The sequence below is a fragment of the Phyllobates terribilis genome, unplaced genomic scaffold (genome assembly GCF_046119375.1).
Source record: "Phyllobates terribilis strain yellow unplaced genomic scaffold, ASM4611937v1 Scaffold_21__1_contigs__length_20361869, whole genome shotgun sequence".
Classification (NCBI taxonomy): Eukaryota; Metazoa; Chordata; class Amphibia; order Anura; family Dendrobatidae; genus Phyllobates; species Phyllobates terribilis.
In genome coordinates, this window is record NW_027362781.1 from 16,938,734 (window position 1) to 16,959,034 (window position 20,301).

Sequence of the window (20,301 nt, forward strand, 5' to 3'; positions counted from 1 at the left end):
CTACGACTTCCAACACTCTCCCAAGGTGCATTAAAAACATCTTGTTTAGCTACTGTAACGTCCATGTCTATTCCACGGGACATAGATATTGTCTTTTTATTCCACTGTATCCTCCACCACTCTTCCAAGGGGCATTGATATTGTCTTTTTATTCCACTGCGACCTCCACCACTCTTCCAAGGGGCGTTAAAACCGTCTTGTTAAGCAACTGTGAGCTCCATGTCTCTTCCACAGGGCATTGATATTGTCCTTTTATTTCACAGGAACCTCCAACACTCTTCCATGGTGCATTGAAATTGTATTTTTATTCCACTGAGACTTCAGCCACTCCTTCAAGTAGCATTGACATTGTCTTTTTAATCCACTTCGACTTCCACCACTCATCCAAGGGGCATTAAAACAGTCTTGATAATCTGCTGTGACCTCCACGTCTCTTCCAAGCGGCATTAAAACCATCAATATAAACCACTCTCAACTCCACAGCTCTTGCAAGGGGCTTTGATATTGTTTTTTATTCCACTGAAACCTCCAGCACTCTTCCAAGGGTCATTGATATTTTCTTTTTATTCCACTGCAACTTCCACCTCTCTTCCAAGGGGCATTAAAACAGTCTTGTTAAGATACTTTGACCTCCACGTCTCTTTCACGGGGCATTGATATTGTCTTTTTATTCCACTGGGACCTTCACCACTCTTCCAAGGGGCATTAAAACCGTATTGCTAAGCTCCTGTGACCTCCACGTCTCTTCCAAGGTGCATTAAAACTTTAATTTAAACCACTCTGAGCTCCATAGATCTTGCAAGGAGCATGGATATTGTCTTGTTTAGCTACTGTGACCTCCACGTCTCTTCCAAGGGGCATTAAAACCGTATGGTTAAACCAATCTGAACTCCACAGATCTTCCAAGGGGCATTGATATTGTCTTTTTATTCACTGCGACCTCCACCACTCTTCTAAGGGGCATTTATTTTGTCTTTTTAATCAACTGCGACCTACACCACTCTTCCAAGGGGCATTAAAACTGTCTTTTTAAGCTGCTGTAACCTCCATGTCTATTCCACGGGGCATTGATATTGTCTTTTTATTCCAATGTAACCTCCACCACTCTTCTAAGGGTCAGTGATATTGTCTTTTTAATCCACTGCGACCTCCACCACTCTTCCAAGACCCATTAAAAACATCTTATTAAGCTACTATGACCTCCACGTCTCTTCCAAGGGACATTAAAATAGTCTGGTTAAACCACTCTGAATTCCACAGCTCATCAAAGGGGCATTGATATTGTCTTTTTATTCCACTGTAACCTCCACCACTTTTCCTATGGGAATTGATATTGTCTTTTATTATTATTATTATTATTATTTATTATTATAGCGCTATTTATTCCATGGCGCTTTACATGTGATAGGAATATGCATAACAAAAGCATTTACATAATCTTAACAAAACAAGTCAGCGACTGGTACAGGAGGAGCGAGGACCCTGCCCGCGAGGGCTCACATTCTAGAAGGGATGGGTGAGGATATATTAGGTGAGGGTAGAGTTGGTCGTGCAGCGGTGGTTACTGCAGGTTGTAGGCTTGTCGGAAGAGGTGGGTCTTCAGGTTTCTTTTGAAGGTTTCCACGGTCGGCGAGAGTCTGATGTGTTGGGGTAGAGAGATCCAGAATAGGGGGGATGCACGGGAGAAATCTTGTATACGATTGTGGGAGGAGGAGATAAGAGGGGAGTAGAGAAGGAGATCTTGTGAGGATCGGAGGTTGCGTGCAGGTAAGTACCGGGAGACTAGGTCACAGATGTATGGGGGAGACAGGTTGTGGATGGCTTTGTATGCCATGGTTAGAGTTTTGAACTGGATTCTCTGGGCAATGGGGAGCCAGTGAAGAGATTGACAGAGAGGAGAGGCCGGGGAACAGTGGGGGGACAGGTGAATTAGTCGAGCAGCAGAGTTTAGGATAGATTGGAGAGGTGCAAGAGTGTTGTAAGGGAGGCCAAGGAGCAGGAGGTTGCAGTAGTCGAGGCGGGATATGATGAGGGCATGCACTAGTGTTTTTGCAGAGTCTTTGCTGAGGAATGCACGGATCCTGGAGATGTTTTTGAGTTGGAGTTGGCAGGAAGTGGAAAGGGCTTGGATATGTGGCTTGAAGGAGAGATCAGAATCCAGGGTTACTCCAAGGCAGTGAGCTTGTGGGACTGGGGAGAGTGAACTGCCATTGACGTTGATGGCTATGTCAGATGGGGGATGTGAATGAGAGGGTGGAAAGATGATGAACTCTGTTTTATCCATGTTGAGTTTTAGAAATCTGTCAGAGAAGAAGAATAACATGGCGGACAGACTTTGTGGGATTTTGGTTAGTAGGGAGGAGATATCGGGTCCAGAGAGGTAGATCTGTGTGTCGTCAGCATAGAGGTGATACTGAAAACCGTGAGACTCTATAAGCTGTTCCAGGCCAAAGGTGTAGATGGAGAAGAACAGAGGTCCAAGAACTGAACCTTGGGACACCGACAGATAGGGGGTGAGATGAGGAGGTGGTGCGTGAGTGGGAGGCGCTGAATGTCCTGTCTGTTAAGTATGAGGAGATCCAAGATAGAGCCAAGTCCGTGATGCCAAGAGATGAGAGAATCTGGAGTAAGAGGGAATGGTCCACTGTGTCAAAGCCAGATGACAGGTCCAAAAGGAGGAGGATGGAGTAGTGTCGCTTGGATTTGGCATTTAGTAGGTCATTGGTGACTTTGGTCAGGCCAGTTTCAGTCGAGTGATGCGGTCGGAAGCCAGATTGCTGGTGGTCGAAGAGGGAGCAGGAGGAGAGGTGGGAGGACAGTTCAAGGTGGACATGTTGTTCTAGTAGTTTTGAGGCAAAGGCGAGAAGTGATATGGGGCGGTAGCTAGTCAGAGAGGAAGGGTCAAGGGAGGGCTTTTTGAGGATGGGTGTGATTGCGGCATGTTTGAAACATGAGGGGAAGACACCGGCTGTTAGTGACAGATTGAAGAGGTGGATTAGGGTTGGGATGAAGACTGTGGTAAGGTTAGTGATGAGGTGGGATGGGATTGGGTCAAGTTCGCAGGTGGTGAGGTGTGATTTGGAGAGTAAAGAGGAGACTTGACCTTCTGTAATGGTGGAGAAGTGGGGTTTGGAGGAGGAGGGTTGAATAGATATGAGGAGGGGTTGTGTGGTCTTTAGGCAAAAGTTTTGTCTGATGGTGTCAATCTTCTGTTTGAAGAATGAGGCAAAGTCATCGGCTGAGATGAGAGAAGAGTGAGGAGGCGCTGGGGGACGAAGGAGAGAGTTGAAAGTGTTAAATAGCTGTTTAGGGTTGTGAGATAGGGAGGATATGAGAGATGAGAAGTAGGTTTGTTTTGCTGTAGTGAGTGCGGAATTGAAATTAGTGAGGGATTGCTTGAATGCAATGAAGTGCTCGATGGAGTGAGACCTTTTCCATCTCCGCTCCGCAACCCTGGAGGCCCGGCGCAGTTCTTTAGTAAGTTTAGTGTGCCAGTTGCCTGTTGAATGTGCGAGATGTGGTGTGTGTGAGAGGGGCGATCGAGTCTAGAGCTGCAGCTATTGTGGTGTTATATGAAGCAGCAGCAACGTCTGCATCGTGTAAGGAATTTATGACTGTAAGAGGGAGGAGGGATTCAGAGAGCGAGTGTAAGTCAAGGTGTTTGAGATTTCTGCGAGGGTATGCAAGTTTGTGGAGTGCGGATTGTTGCCCCGGGGAGGAGAGAGAAGAGAATTTAAGTAGGCTGTGATCAGAGAGAGGGAGAGGTGAGTTAGAGAGGATAGATAGGGAACAGATGCGGGTGAAGATGAGGTCCAGTGTGTGGCCATCTTTGTGGGTGAGTGTGGAAGACCATTGAGTGAGTCCGAAGGAGGAAGTGAGAGATAGGAACTTAGAGACAGACGAGTGGGATGATAGTGGGGATGTCAGTGGAGAGGAAGTGAAGCAGCCAGGTGGTGAAGTGGTCTAAGAAGGTGGTGGCTTGCCCTGTGGGTCGGTAAACGATGGCCAGTTGGAGGTTGGAGGGGGAATAGATGAGCACACAGTGCACCTCAAAAGAGGGGAGTGTAACAGAGGGTGGCAGTGGGATTTGGGTGAAAGCGCAGTGTTCTGATAGGAGAAAACCTACGCCTCTGCCATGTTTGCCGTTGGGGCGGGGGGGGGGGTGGGAAAGGTGGAATCCGCCATATGAAAGTTCAGCTGGAGAGGCTGTGTCAGAGGGGGTGAGCCAGGTTTCAGTGATGGCGAGGAAGGAAAGTTTGTAATGAAAAGATGTGGATGAAGGAAAGTTTGTTGCAGACAGTTCCATAGAGCTTCTGTTAGAGAAACTAAGGGAGTTGGGATTGGTTGGAAGGGTATGAGGTTAGAAGGGTTGCGATCATTTGTGGAAGTCGTGGATAGGAGGAAGAAGTAACTGTGGGGATATGGCGAGGAGGACCAGGATTTGGAGAGATATCTCCAGCAGTGAGGAGGAGCAGAGAAAGTGTTAGCAGGTGGGAGCAAGAGAGAGCATGAGGTAGCTGTCTGCATTTGGAGTTCCAGGATTGAATGTTTAGGAATAATTTGGAGGAGGAGGTGAGATGAATGGGGAGGATGGAGGGAGAGATGAAGATTTTCTTACTAAATGTAGGGATATGAGGGGTTACTAGAAATTGGAGGACTATAGAGGAAAAAGTGAGAGCTAACAGAAACATAGTTAAAAGAGAGTAAGTGGTCAAAATGTTGGTCACCTGACTCCTGCCCTGACTAACTGCCTCTGAAATAACTGCCACTTATCTCCGAAGCCACTTTGCACAAGAAGACGCGTGCACCCCTTACAGAGCTTCTAAGTATATAGGGCACATTAAACTATCAGTTGAAGGGCATTGTGGGAGCTGCATATGGCTAAATTAGCAGCTAGTCATCCACCAGGAGATGGCTGGGTGATCAAACACAGAGCTAGGACTCTAATCTGTGCAGTTTAGCACCTCTAAAAATCAGATAAGATCTATAGTGGGGAAGGGACAGAAATATGTGGGTATTGAATGGAGTGGGACAGATAAAGCAGAGAAGTTATGCAGAGCATGTACCAGTGAGGTGAATCAGCAAAGCAGAGCATTAGATTACAGCAGACACAGCAAGCAGAGAAGTTATGCAGAGCATGTACCAGTGAGGTGAATCAGCAAAGCAGAGCATTAGATCACAGCAGACACAGCAAGCAGAGAAGTTAGGAAGAGCATGTTCAAGTGAGGTGAATCAGCAAAGCAGAGCATTCGATTACAGCAGACACAGCAAGCAGAGAAGTTATGCAGAGCATGTACCAGTGAGGTGAATCAGCAAAGCAGAGCATTAGATTACAGCTAACACAGCAAGCAGAGAAGTTATGCAGAGCATGTACCAGTAAGCTTACTCCACTGCCACCTCCACCACTCTTCCAACGGGCATTGATATTGTCTTTTTATTCCACTGTAACCTCCTCCACTCTTCCAAGGGGCATTGATATTGTCTTTTTAATCCACTGCGACCTCCACCACTCTTCCAAGGGACATTGATATTGTCTTTTTATTCCACTGCGACCTTCAACCCTCTTCCAAGGAACATTGATATTGTCTTTTTTTTCCTCTGTAACCTCCACCACTCTTCTAAGGGGCATTAATATTTTCTTTTTATTCCACTGTGACCTCCACCACCCTTGCAAGGGGCATCGATAATGTCTTTTTAATCCACTGCGACCTCCACCACTCATCCAAGGGGCATTAAAACCGTCTTGTTAAGCTACTGTGACCTCCACGTCTCTTCCAAGGGGTATTAAAACCGACAATTTAAACCACTCTGAACTCCACAGCTCTTGCAAGAGGCATTGATATTGCCTTTTTATTCCACTGTAACCTCCACCACTCTTCCAAGGGGCATTGTTATTGTCTTTTTAATCCACTGCGACCTCCACCACTCTTCCAACGGGCATTAATATTGTCTTTTTATTCCACTGTAACCTCCACCACTCTTCCAAGGGGCATTGATATTGTCTTTTTAATCCCCTGCAACCTCCACCACTCTTCCAAGGGGCATTAAAACCATCTTGTTAAGCTACTGTGACCTCCACGTCCCTTCCACGGGGCATTGATATTGTCTTTTTATTCCACTGTAACCTCCACCACTCTTCCAAGGGGCATTGATATTGTCTTTTTAATCCACTGCGACCTCCATCACCAAGAAGCTTTAAAACCCTCTTGTTTAGCTACTGTGACCTCCACTTCTATTCCACAGTGCCTTAAAACCTTCTGGTTAAACCACTGTGAACTCCACAGCTCTTCCAAGGAGCATTGATATTGTCTTTTTATTCCACTCTAACCTCCACCACTCTTCCAAGGGGCATTGATATTGTCTTTTTATTTTACTGCGACCTCCACCACTCTTCCAAGGGGCATTAATATTGTCTTTTTATTCCACTGTGACCTCCACGTCCCTTCCAAGGGGCATTGATATTGTCTTTTTATTTAATTGGAACCTCCACCACTCTTCCAAGTGGCATTGATATTGCCTTTTTAATCCACTGCGACCTCTACCACTATTAGGACAAATAGACAAAGTAGCAAAACATAATGAAGTGATTGTAATGGGGGATTTCAACTACCCGGATATTGACTGGGAAACAGAAACCTGTAGATCTCAGAAAGGAAGAAGGTTCTTGACAAATATTAAGGATAATTATCTCTCCCAATTAGTGCAGGAACCAACGAGAGGGAAGGCCGTGTTGGACTTAATATTGACTAATAGGCCTGATAGAATAACTGAGGTACAGATAGGGGGGCACCTAGGTAATAGCGACCATAATATTATCGATTTCAAAATGCCCTTCAGTAGGGTTATCAATAAGGGAACAACAAAAACATTAAACTTTAGGAGGGCGAAGTTTGATCAGCTGAAAGAAAGCCTTCAACTTATTGACTGGGACAAAGTACTTAATCAATGGAATACGAATAGTAAATGGGAAACCTTCAAAAGAATTCTGAATACTCAGTGCGAGAAGTATATACCGTATGGGAATAAAAGGGCCCGAAATAAGAGGAAACCAATATGGTTGAACAAGAACGTAAAAGGGGCGTTAAATAGCAAAAAAGAGGCATTCAAGAGATTAAAACAGGAAAACAGTAAGGAGGCACTAATGTGTTACAAGGAAAAAAAGAGAACCTGTAAAAAACAAATAAAAATAGCGAAGGAGGAAACAGAGAGACGTATTGCTAGGGAAAGTAGATCAAATCCCAAACTGTTCTTTACGTATATAAATAGTAAAAGGATTAAATCGGATAATATTGGACCGATAAAAAGTGAGGAAGGCAAAATCATAGAGAAAGATGAGGATAAAGCTAATCTATTAAATCATTTTTTTTCGACAACTTTCACAAAGGAAAGAGAACTAACAGGAGAAATGAGAAGTGACAAACTTAATCCTCCACTAAGTATGACTAATCTAACCCAAGCTGGGGTACAGAAACGCCTCAGTAACATTAAAATAAACAAATCACCAGGACCTGATGGCATACACCCACGGGTACTAAGGGAACTAAGTAATGTGATAGACAGACCGTTATATCTTATATTTAAGGACTCTGTTGAGACTGGGTCTGTGCCACTTGATTGGCGACAGGCGAATGTAGTGCCAATATTCAAAAAGGGAGCGAAAAGTGACGCCGGAAACTATCGGCCAGTGAGTCTGACGTCCGTTGTGGGCAAAATTTTTGAAAGCTTCATTAAAGAGGCAATTACGGAGCATCTTGATGCTAATAATCTTTTAATCCCGAACCAACATGGATTCATGAGGAATCGCTCCTGCCAAACAAACCTGATTGACTTCTACGAGGAGGTTAGCTCTCGAGCAGATCAGGGGGAACCAGTGGATGTCGTGTATCTCGACTTCTCAAAAGCGTTCGATAGCGTGCCACATAATAGGTTGGTATACAAAATGAGAATGATGGGGCTGGGGGAAAATGTCTGCAAGTGGGTAGCTAACTGGCTAAGGGATAGAAGGCAGAGGGTGGTTATAAATGGAATATACTCAGATTGGGTAAGCGTCACTAGTAGGGTACCACAGGGGTCTGTACTAGGCCCAATGTTATTTAATATCTTTATTAACGACATAGTCAACGGGATAAATAGTAAAATATCAATATTTGCAGATGACACAAAGTTATGTAAAACAATTAATACAAAAGAGGACAGTGCAGACCTACAGAGGGATTTGGATAAGCTGGGTAGGTGGAGCATTAAATGGCAAGTGAGGTTTAACAAGGAGAAATGTAAGGTCATACATATGGGAAGGAAAAATGGAAGTCACCAGTACTCACTGAATGGGAAATCATTGGGGAATTCAGAGATGGAGAAGGACTTGGGCATCTTGATTGACAGCAAACTAAATTGGAGTGCCCAAAGTCAGGCCGCTGCTGTAAGGGCAAACAGGGTAATGGGATGTATCAGAAGAGGTATAGCTGCAAAGGATGAGAACATTGTTCTTCCACTGTACAAAGCACTGGTCAGACCACACTTGGAATACTGTGCTCAGTTATGGGCCCCAATATATAGAAAGGATATAAATGAGCTTGAAAAGGTACAAAGGAGGGCAACAAAATTAATAAAGGGAATGGAGGGACTGCAATACCCAGAGAGGTTGGCAAAACTAGGACTATTCAGCCTGGAAAAGAGAAGGTTGAGGGGGGACATAATAAATGTGTACAAATATGTTAGGGGACAGTATAGAGATCTTGCCCGGGATTTGTTCAAAAGGAGGGATATTACGGTAACAAGAGGGCACTCACTAAGACTGGAAGAGAAAAGGTTTCAGCACCAGCATAGGAAGGGGTTCTTTACGGTAAGAGCAGTGAGAATATGGAATTCATTGAGTGAGGAGACGGTAATGTCGGATTCACTACACCAGTTCAAGCGGGGACTGGATGCATTTCTAGATACCAGGCAGATTTCAGCATATACTTAAAAATAAAATAAAATAGTAGGTTGATACAGGGATTTATTCTGACTGCTGCTTTCAGAGTCGGGAGGGAATTTTTCCTCAGGTGAAGATTGGCCAAATCATTTGGGGTTTTTGCCCTCCTCTGGATCAACTTTAGCAATTACAGAACTAACAGGTCGAACTTGATGGACGCAAGTCTTTATTCGGCTTTACAAACTATGTTACTATGTTACTATGTTACTCCTCCAAGGGGCTTTAAAACAGTATTGATAAGCTTCTGTGACCTCCACGTCTCTTCCAAGGGGCATTAAAACCGCATGGTTAAACCACTCTGAACTCCACAGCTCTACCAAGAGGCATTGATATTGTCTTTTTATTCAACTCTAACCTCCACCACTCTTCCAAGAGACATTGATATTGTCTTTTTTCTCCACTGCGACCTCCACCACTCTTCCAAGGGGATTTGATAGTCTTTTAAATCCACTGCTACCTCCATCACTCTTCCAAGGGGCATTAAAATGGTCTTGTTAAGCTACTGTGACCTCCATGTCCCTTCCACGGGGCATTAATATTGTCTTTTTATTCCACTGCGACCTCCACCACTCTTCCAAGGGGCATTGATATTGTCTTTTTAATCCACTGCAACATCCACCACTCTTCCAAGGGACATTGATATTGTCTTTTTATTCCACTGCGACCTTCACCCCTCTTCCAAGGAACATTGATATTGTCTTTTTTTTCCACTGTAACCACCAACACTCTTCTAAGGGGCATTGATATTTTCTTTTTATTCCACTGCGACCTCCACCACTCTTCCAAGGGGCATCGATAATGTCTTTTTATTCCACTGTAACCTCCTCCAATCTTCCAAGGGGCATTGATTTTGTCTTTTTAATCCACTGCAACCTCCATCACTCTTCCAAGAAGCTTTAAAACCGTCTTGTTTAGCTACTGTGACCTCCACTTCTATTCCACGGTGCTTTAAAACCTTCTGGTTAAACCACTGTGAACTCCACAGCTCTTCCAAGGGGCATTGATATTGTATTTTTATTCCACTGTAACATCCACCACTCTTCCAAGGGGCATTGATATTGTCTTTTTATTTTACTGCGACCTCCACAACTCTTCCAAGGGGCATTAAAATTGTCTTTTTATTCCACTGCGACCTCCGCCACTCCTCCTAGGGTCATTGATATTGTCTTTTTAATCCACTGCGACCTCCACCACTCTTCCAAGGAGCATTAAAACCGTCTTGTTAAGCTACTGTGACCTCCACGTCTCTTACAAGTGGCACTAAAACCATTTGGTTAAACCACTCTGTACTCAACAGTTCTTCCAAGGGGCATTGATATTGTCTTTTTATTTCACTGTAACTTCCACCACTCTTTCAAGGGGCATTGATATTGTATTTTTATTCCACTGTGACCTCCACCACTCTTCCAAGGGGCATTAAAACCGTCTTGTTAAGCTACTGTGACCTCCAAGTCTCTTCCAAGGGGCATTAAAACCATCTGGTTAAACCGCTCTGAGCTCCACAGCTCTTCCAAGGGGCATTGACAATGTCTTTTTATTCCATTGTAACCTTCTGTACTCTTCCAAGTGCATTGATATTGTATTTTTACTCCTCTGCGACGACCACGACTCTTCCAAGGGGCATTAAAACCGTCTTGTTAAGCTACTGTGACCTCCAAGTTTCTTACACAAGGCATTGATATTGTCTTTTTATTCCACTGTAACGTCCACCACTCTTCCAAGGGGCATTGATATTGTCTTTTTATTCCATTGCGACCTCCGCCACTTTTCCAAAGGGCAATGATATTGTGTTTTTAATCCACTGCGACCTACACCACTCTTCCAAGCGGCATTGATATTGTCTTTTTTTTCCACTCTAACCTCCACCACTCTTCCAAGGGGCATTGACATTGTCTATTTATTCCACTGCGACCTCCACAACTCTTCCAAGGGGCATTAAAGCCATCTTGTTAAGCTACTGTCACTTCCATGTCTATTCCACGGGGCATTGATATTGTCTTTTTATTCCACTGTAACCTCCACCACTCTTCCAAATGGCATTGACATTGTCTTTTTATTCCACTGCGACTTCCACCTCTCTACTAAGGGGCATTGATATTGTCTTTTTAATCCACTGCGACCTCCACCACTCTTCCAAGGGGCATTAAAACAGTCTTGTTAAGCTACTGTGACCTCCTCGTCTCTTCCAAGGGGCATTAAAACCGTCTGGTTAAACCATTCTGAACTCCACATTCTCTTCCAAGGGGCATTGATATTGTCTTTTTATTCCACTGTAACCTCAAAAACTCTTCCAAGGGGCATTGATTTTGTCTTTTTATTCCACTGCGACCTCCACCACTCTTCCAATGGGCATTGTTATTGTCTTTTTAATCCCCTGCATTCTCCAACACTCTTCCAAGGGGCATTAAAACCGTCTTGTTAAGCTACTGTGACCTTCACGTCCCTTCCACGGGGCATTGATATAGTCTTTTTATTCCACTGTAACCTCCACCACTCTTCCAACAGGCATTGATATTGTCTTTTTAATCCACTGCAACCTCCATCACTCTTCCAAGAAGCATTGTAACCGTCTTGTTAAGCTACTGTGACCTCCACGTCTGTTTCACGGTGCATTAAAACTTTCTGGTTAAACCACTGTGAACTCCACAGCTCTTACAAGGGGCATTGATATTGTCTTTTTATTCCACTCTAACCTCCACCACTCTTCCAAGGGGCATGAATATTGTCTTTTTATTCCACTGTGACTTCCACTTCTCTTCCAAGGGGCAATGATATTGTCTTTTTATTCCACTGTAACCTCCACCATTCTTCCAAAGGACACTGATATTGTCTTTTTATTCCACAATAACCTCCACCACTCTTCCAAGGGGCATTGATATTGTCTTTTTAATCCACTGCGACCTCTACCACTCCTCCAAGGGGCTTTAAAACAGTCTTGATAAGCTTCTGTGACCTCCACGTCTCTTCGAAGGGGCATTAAAACTGCATGGTTAAACCACTCTGAACTCCACAGCTCTACCAAGAGGCATTGATATTGTCTTTTTATTCAACTCTAACCTCCACCACTCTTCCAAGGGGCATTGATATTGTCTTTTTTCTCCACTGCGACATCCACCACTCTTCCAAGGGGATTTGATAGTCTTTTTAATCCACTGCTACCTCCACCACTCTTCCAAGGGGCATTAAAACCGTGTTGTTAAGTTACTGTGACCTCCATGTCCTTTCCACGGGGCATTGATATCGTCTTTTTATTCCACTGCGACCTCCACCACTCTTCCAAGGGGCATTGATATTGTCTTTTTAATCCACTGCGACATCCACCATTCTTCCAAGGGACATTGATATTGTCTTTTTATTCCACTGCGACCTTCACCCCTCTTCCAAGGAACATTGATATTGTCTTTTTTTTCCACTGTAACCACCAACACTCTTCTAAGGGGCATTGATATTTTCTTTTTATTCCACTGCGACCTCCACCACTCTTCCAAGGGGCATCGATAATGTCTTTTTAATCCACTGCGACCTCCACCACTCTTCCAAGGGGCATTAAAACAGTTTTGATAAGCTACTGTGACCTCCAAGTCTCTTCCAAGGGGAATTAAAACCGTCTGGTTAAACCACTCTGAACTCCACAGCTCTTCCAAGAGGCATTGATATAGTCTTTTTATTTGACTGTAACCTCAACCAATCTTCCAAGGGGCATTAAAAGCGTCTTGTTAAGCTACTGTGACCTCCACGTCTCTTCCAAGGGGCATTAAAACCGTCAATTTAAACCACTCTGAACTCCACAGCTCTTGCAAGAGACATTGATATTGTCTTTTTATTCCACTGTAACCTCCACCACTCTTCCAAGGGGCATTGATATTGTCTCTGTTTTCCACTGCGACCTCCACCACTCTTCCAAGGGGTCTTTGATATTGTCTTTTTGATCCACTGCGACCTCCACCACTATTCCAATGGGCCATCTTGTTATGCTACTGTGACCTCCACGTCCCTTCCACGGGGCATTGATATTGTATTTTTATTCCATTGCGACCTCCACCACTCTTCCAAAAGGAATTGATATTGTATTTTTATTCCACTGTAACCTCCACATATCTTCCAAGGGGCATTGATATTGTCTTTTTATTCCACTGCGACCTCCACCACTCTTATGAGGGGCATTGATATTATCTTTTAAATTCACAACGATCTCCACCACTCTTCCAAGGGGCATTAAAACAGTCTTGTTAAGCTACGGTGACCTTCTCATCTCTTCCAAGGAGAATTAAAACCATCTGGTTAAACACGCTGAACTCCACAGCTCTTACAAGAGGCATTGATATTGTCTTTTTATTCAACTATAACATCCACCACTCTTACAAGCGGCATTGATATTGTATTTTTATTCCAGTGCGACCTCCACCACTCGTCCAAGGGGCATTGATATTGTCTTTTTAATCCACTGCGACCTCCACCACTCTTCCAAGGGGCATTGATATTGTCTCTTTAATCCACTGTGACCTCCACGTCTCTTCCAAGGGGCATTAAAACCGTCAATTTAAACCACTCTGAACTCCACAGCTCTTCCAAGGAGCACTGGTATTATCTTTTTATTCCACTCTAACCTGCAACACTCTTCCAAGGGGCATTGACATTGTCTATTTATTCCACTGCGACCTCCACCTCTCTTCCAATTGTCATTGATATTGTCTTTTTAATCCACTGTAACATCCAGCACTCTTCCAAGGGGCATTGATTTTGTCTTTTTATTCCACTACGAACTCTACCACTCTTCCAAATGTCATTGATATTGTCTTTTTAATCCACTGCAACCTCCACCACTCTTCCAAGGGGCATTAAAGCCGTCTTGTTAAGCTACTGTCACGTCCATGTCTATTCCACGGGGCATTGATATTGTCTTTTTATTCCACTGTAACCTCCACCACTCTTCCAAGGGGCATTGATTTTGTCTTTTTATTCCACTGCGACCTCCACCACTCTTCCAATGGGCATTGTTATTGTCTTTTTAATCCCCTGCAACCTCCACCACTCTTCTAAGGGGCATTAAAACCGTCTTGTTAAGCTACTGTGACCTATACGTCCCTTCCACGGGGCATTGATAGTGTCTTTTTATTCCACTGCGACCTCCACCACTCTTCCAAGGGGCATTGATATTGTCTTTTTAATCCACTGCGAACTCCAACAGTCTTCCAAGGGGAATTAAAACCATCTTGTTATGCTACTGTGACGTCGACTTAGCTTCCAAGGGGCATTAAAACCATCTGGTTAATCCACTCTGAACTCCACAGCTCTTGCAAGGGACATTTGTATTGTCTTTTTAGTCCACTCTAACCTCCACCACTCTTCCAAGAGGCATTGACATTGTCTTTTTATTCCACTGCGACCTCCACCACTCTTCCAAGGGGCATTAAAACCATATTGTTAAGCTACAGTGACCTCCACATCTCTTCCACGGGGCATTGAAATTGTCTTTTTATTCCACTGTAACCTCCACCACTCGTCCAAGGGGCATTGATATTGTCTTTTTATTCCACTCCAACCTCCACCACTCTTCCAAGGGGCATTAAAGCGGTCTTGTTAAGTTACTGTCACGTCCATGTCTATTCCACGGGGCATTGATATTGTCTTTTTATTTCACTGTATCCTCCACCACTCTTCCAAGTGGCGTTGACATTGTTTTTTTATTACGCTGCTACTTCCACCTCTCTTCTAAGGGGAATTGATATTGTCTTTTTAATCCACTGCGACCTCCATCACTCTTCCAAGTGGCATTAAAACAGTCTTGTTAAGCTACTGTGACCTCCACGTCTCATCCAAGGGGAATTAAAACTGTTTGGTTAAACCACTCTGAACTCCACAGCTCTTCCAAGGAGGATTGATATTGTCTTTTCATTCCACTGTAACCTCCACCACTCTTCCAAGGGGCATTGATTTTGTCTTTTTATTCCACTGCGACCTCCATCACTCTTCCAATAGGCAATGTTATTGTCTTTTTAATCCCCTGCAACCTCCACCACTCTTCCAAGGGGCATTAAAACCATCTTGCTAAGCTACTGTGACCTCCACGTCCCTTCCACGGGGCATTGATAGTGTCATTTTATTCCACTTCGACCTCCACCACTCTTCCAAGGGGCATTGATATTGTCTTTTTAATCCACTGCGAACTCCACCACTCTTCCAAGGGGAATTAAAACCATCTTGTTATGCTACTGTGACATCGACTTCGCTTCCAAGGAGCATTAAAATCATCTGGTTAAACCACTCTGAAATCCACAGCTCTTCCAGAGGACATTTGTATTGTCTTTTTAGTCCACTCTAACCTCCACCACTCTTCCAAGGGGCATTGACATTGTCTTTTTATTCATCTGCCACCTCCACCACTCTTCCAAGGGGCAATAAATCCATATTATTAAGCTACAGTGACCTCCACATCTCTTCCACGGGGCATTGAAATTGTCTTTTTATTCCACTGTAACCTCCACCACTCATCCAAGGGATATTGATATTGTCTTTTTAATCCACTGTGACCTCCACTACTCTTCCAAGGGGCATTGATAATGTCTTTTTATTCCACTGCGACCTCCACCACTCTTCCAAGTCTCATTGGTATTGTCTTTTTAATCCACTGCGACCTACACCACTCTTCCAAGGGGCATTAAAACCGTCTTGTTAAGCGATTGTGACCTCCACATCTCTTCCACGGGGCATTGATATTGTCTTTTTATTTAACTGTAACCTCGATCACTCTTCCAAGGGGCATTGATATTGTCTTTTTTGTTCAACTGTAACCTCCACCAATCTTCCAAGGGGCATTGATATTGTTTTTTTATTCCAATGCGACATCCACCACTCTTCCAAGAGGCATTCATATTGTCTTTTTAATCCACTGCGACCTCCACCACTCTTCCATGGGGCATTAAAACCGTCTTGTTAAGCTACTGTCACCTCAAAGTCCCTTCCAAGGGACATTAAAACCGTCAATTTAAACCACTCTGAACTCCATAGCTCTTGGAAGGGGCATTGATATTGTCTTTTTATTCCAATGTATCCTCCCGCACTCTTCCAAGGGGCATTGATATTTTCTTTTTATTCCACTGCAACTTCCACCTCTCTTCCAAGGGGCATTAAAACCGTCTTGATAAGCTACTGTGACCTCCACGTCTCTTTCACGGGGCAATGATATTGTCTTTTTATTCCACTGTAACCTCCACCACTCTTCCAAGTGGCATTGATATTGTCTTATTAATCCACTGCGACCTCCACCACTCTTCCATGGGGCATTAAAACCGTCTTATTAAGCTACTGTCACCTCCAAGTCCCTTCCAAGGGACATTAAAACCGTCAATTTAAACCACTCTGAACTCCACAGCTCTTGGAAGGGGCATTGATATTGTCTTTTTATTCCAATGTATCCTCCCGCACTCTTCCAATGTTCATTGATATTGTCTTTTTAATCCACTGCGACCTCCACCACTCTTCCAAGGGGCATTAAAACCGTCTTGTTAAGCTACTGTGACCTCCACGTCTCTTCCACAGGGCATTGTAATTGTCTTTTTATTCCTCTGTAACCTCCAACACTCTTCCAAGGGGCATTGATATTGTCTTTTTAATCCACTGCGACCTCCATCACTCTTCAAAGAAGCATTGAAACCGTCTTGTTAAGCTACTGTGACCTCCAAGTTTCTTACACAGGGCATTGATATTGTCTTTTTATTCCACTGTAACCTCCACCACTCTTCCAAGGGGCATTGATATTGTCTTTTGATTCCACTGTAACCTCCACCAATCTTGCAAGGGGCATTGATATTGTCTTTTTATTTCACTGCGACCTCCACCATTTTTCTAAGGGGCATTGATATTGTCTTTTAAATCCACAACGTTCTCCACCACTCTTGCAAGGGGCATTAAAACGGTCTTGTTAAGCTACTGTGACCTCCTCGTCTCTTCCAAGGGGCATTAAAACCGTCTGGTTAAACACTCTGAACTCCACAGCTCTTCCAAGGGGCATTAATATTGTCTTTTAATTCCACTGTGACCTCCACGTCTCTTCCAAGTGGCATTGATATTGTCTTTTTATTTAACTGGAACCTCCAACACTTTTCCAAGGGGCATTGATTTTTGTCTTTTTATTCCACTGTAACCTCCACCATTCTTCCAAGGGACATTGATATTGTATTTTTATTCCACTGTAACCTCCACCACTCTTCCAAGGGGCATTGATATTGTCTTTTTATTCCACTGTAACCTCCACCACTCTTCCAAGGGGCATTGATATTGTCTTTTTAATCCACTGCGACTTCTACCACTCCTCCAAGGGGCTTTAAATAAGTCTTGATAAGCTTCTGTGACCTCCACGTCTCTTCCAAGGGGCAATAAAACCGCATGGTTAAACCACTCTGAAGTCCACAGCTTTTCCAAGAGGCATTTATATTGTCTTTTTATTCAACTGTAACCTCCACCAATCTTCCAATGGGCATTGATATTGGTTTTTTTTCCACTGCGACCTCCACCACTCTTCGAAGTGGATTTGATAGTCTTTTTAATCCACTGCGACCTCCACCACTCTTCCAAGGGCAATTAAAACCATCTTGTTAAGCTACTGTGACCTCCACGTCCCTTCCACGCGGCATTGATATTGTCTTTTTATTCCACTGTGACCTCCACCACTCTTCCAAGGGGCATTTATATTGCCTTGTTAATCCACTGTGACCTCCACCACGCTTCCAAGGGACATTGATATTGTCTTTTTATTCCACTGCGACCTTCACCCCTCTTCCAAGGAACATTGATATTGTCTTTTTTTTCCACTGTAACCTCCACAACTCTTCTAAGGGACATTGATATTTTCTTTTTATTCCACTGCGACCTCCACCACACTTCCAAGGGGCATCGATAATGTCTTTTTAATCCACTGCGACCTCCACCACTCTTCCAAGGGGCATTAAAACCGTCTTGTTAAGCTACTGCGACCTCCACGTCTCTTCCAATGGGCATTAAAACCGTCAATTTAAACCACTCTGAGCTCCACAGCTCTTGCAAGAGGCATTGATATTGTCTTTTTATTCCACTGTATCCTCCACCACTCTTCCAAGGGGCATTGATTTTGTCTTTTTAATCAAATGCGACCTCCATCTCGCTTCCAAGAAGCATTAAAACTGTCTTGTTTAGCTACTGTGACCTCCACGTCTATTCCACGGTGCCTTAAAACCTTCTGGTTAAACCACTGTAAACTCCACAGCTCTTCCAAGGGGCAATGATATTGTCTTTTTATTCCACTGTAACCTCCACCTCTCTTCCAAGGGTCATTGATATTGTCTTTTTATTTTACTGCGACCTCCACCACTCTTCCAAGGGGCATTAATATTGTCTTTTATTCCACTGCGACCTCCACCACTCTTCCAAGGGTCATTGATATTGTCTTTTTATTCCACTGTAACCTCCACCACTCTTCCAAGGGGCATTGATATTGTCTTTTTATTCCACTGCGACCTCCACCTTTCTTCCAAGGGGCATTAAAACAATCTTGTTAAGCTACTGTGACCTCCAACTCTCTTCCACGAGGCCCTGATATTGTCTTTTTATTCCACTGCGACCTCCACATCTCTTCCAAGTGGAATTGATATTGTCTTTTTATTCCACTGCGACCTCCACCACTCTTCTAAGGGGCATTGATATTGTCTTTTTAATCCACTGCGACCTCCACCACTCTTCCAAGGGGCATTAAAACAGTTTTGTTAAGCTACTGTGACCTCCACATCTCTTCCAATGGGCATTAAAACCGTCTGCCTAAACCACTCTGAACTCCACAGCTCTTCCAAGAGGCATTGATATTGTCTTTTTATTCGACTGTAACCTCCACCACTCTTCCAAGGGGCATTAAAACCGTCTTGTTAAGCTATTGTGACCTCCACGTCTTTTCCAAGGGGCGTTAAAACCGTCAATTTAAACCACTCTGAACTCCACAGCTCTTGCAAGAGGCATTGATATTGTATTTTTATTCCACTGTAACCTCCAGCACTCTTCCAAGGTGCATTAAAACCGTCTTATTTAGCTACTGTGACCTCCACGTCTATTCCACGGTGCCTTAAAACCTTCTGGTTAAACCACTGGGAACTCCACAGCTCTTCCAAGGGGCATTGATATTGTCTTTTTATTCCACTGTAACCTCCACCACTCTTCCAAGGGGCATTGATATTGTCTTTTTATTTAACTGCGACCTCCAACACACTTCCAAGGGGCATTATTATTGTCTTTTTACTCCACTGCGACCTCCACCACTCTTCCAAGGGTCATTGATATTGTCTTTTTATTCCACTGTAACCTCCACCACTCTTCCAAGGGGCATTGATATTGTCTTTTTATTCCACTGCGACCTCCACCTCTCTTCCAAGGGGCATTAAAACCATCTTGCTAAGCTTCTGTGACCTCCAAGTCTCTTCGACGAGGCATTGATATTGTCTTTTTATTCCACTGCGACCTCCACATCTCTTCCAAGAGAAATTGATATTGTCTTTTTCGACCTCCACCACTCATCTAAGGGGCATTGATATTGTCTTTTTAATCCACTGCGACCTCCACCACTCTTCCAAGGGGCATTAAAACAGTCTTGATAAGCTACTGTGACCTCCACGTCTCTTCCAAGTGCATTAAACCATCTGGTTAAACCACTCTGTACTCCACAGCTCTTCCAAGAGGCATTGATATTGTCTTTTTATTCGACTGTCACCTCCACCACTCTTCCAAGGGGCATTGATATTGTCTCTGTTTACCACTGCGACCTCCACCACTCTTCCAAGGGGCTTTGATATTGTCTTTTTTATCCACTGCGACCTCCACCACTTTTCCAAGGGGCATTAAAACCGTCTTGTTATGCTACTGTGACCTCCACGTCCCTTCCACGGGGCATTGTTATTGTGTTTTTATTCCATTGCGACCTCCACCACTCTTCCAAGGGGCTTTAAAACCATCTTGTTAAGCTACTGTGACCTCCAAGTCTCTTCCAAGGGGCAAAAAAAACGTCTGGTTAAACCGCTCTGAGCTCCACAGCTCTTCCAAGGGTTATTGACAATGTCCTTTTATTCCTTTGTAACCTTCTGAACTCTTAAAAGTGCATTGATATTGTCTTTTCATTTTTCTGCGACGTCCACGACTCTTCCAAGGTGTATTAAAACCGTCTTGTTAAGGTACTGTAACCTCCAAGTTTCTTACACAGGCCATTGATATTGTCTTTTAATTCCACTGTAACCTCCACCACTCTTCCAAGGGGCATTGATATTGTCTTTTTATTCCACTGTAACCTCCACCAATCTTCCAAGGGGCATTGA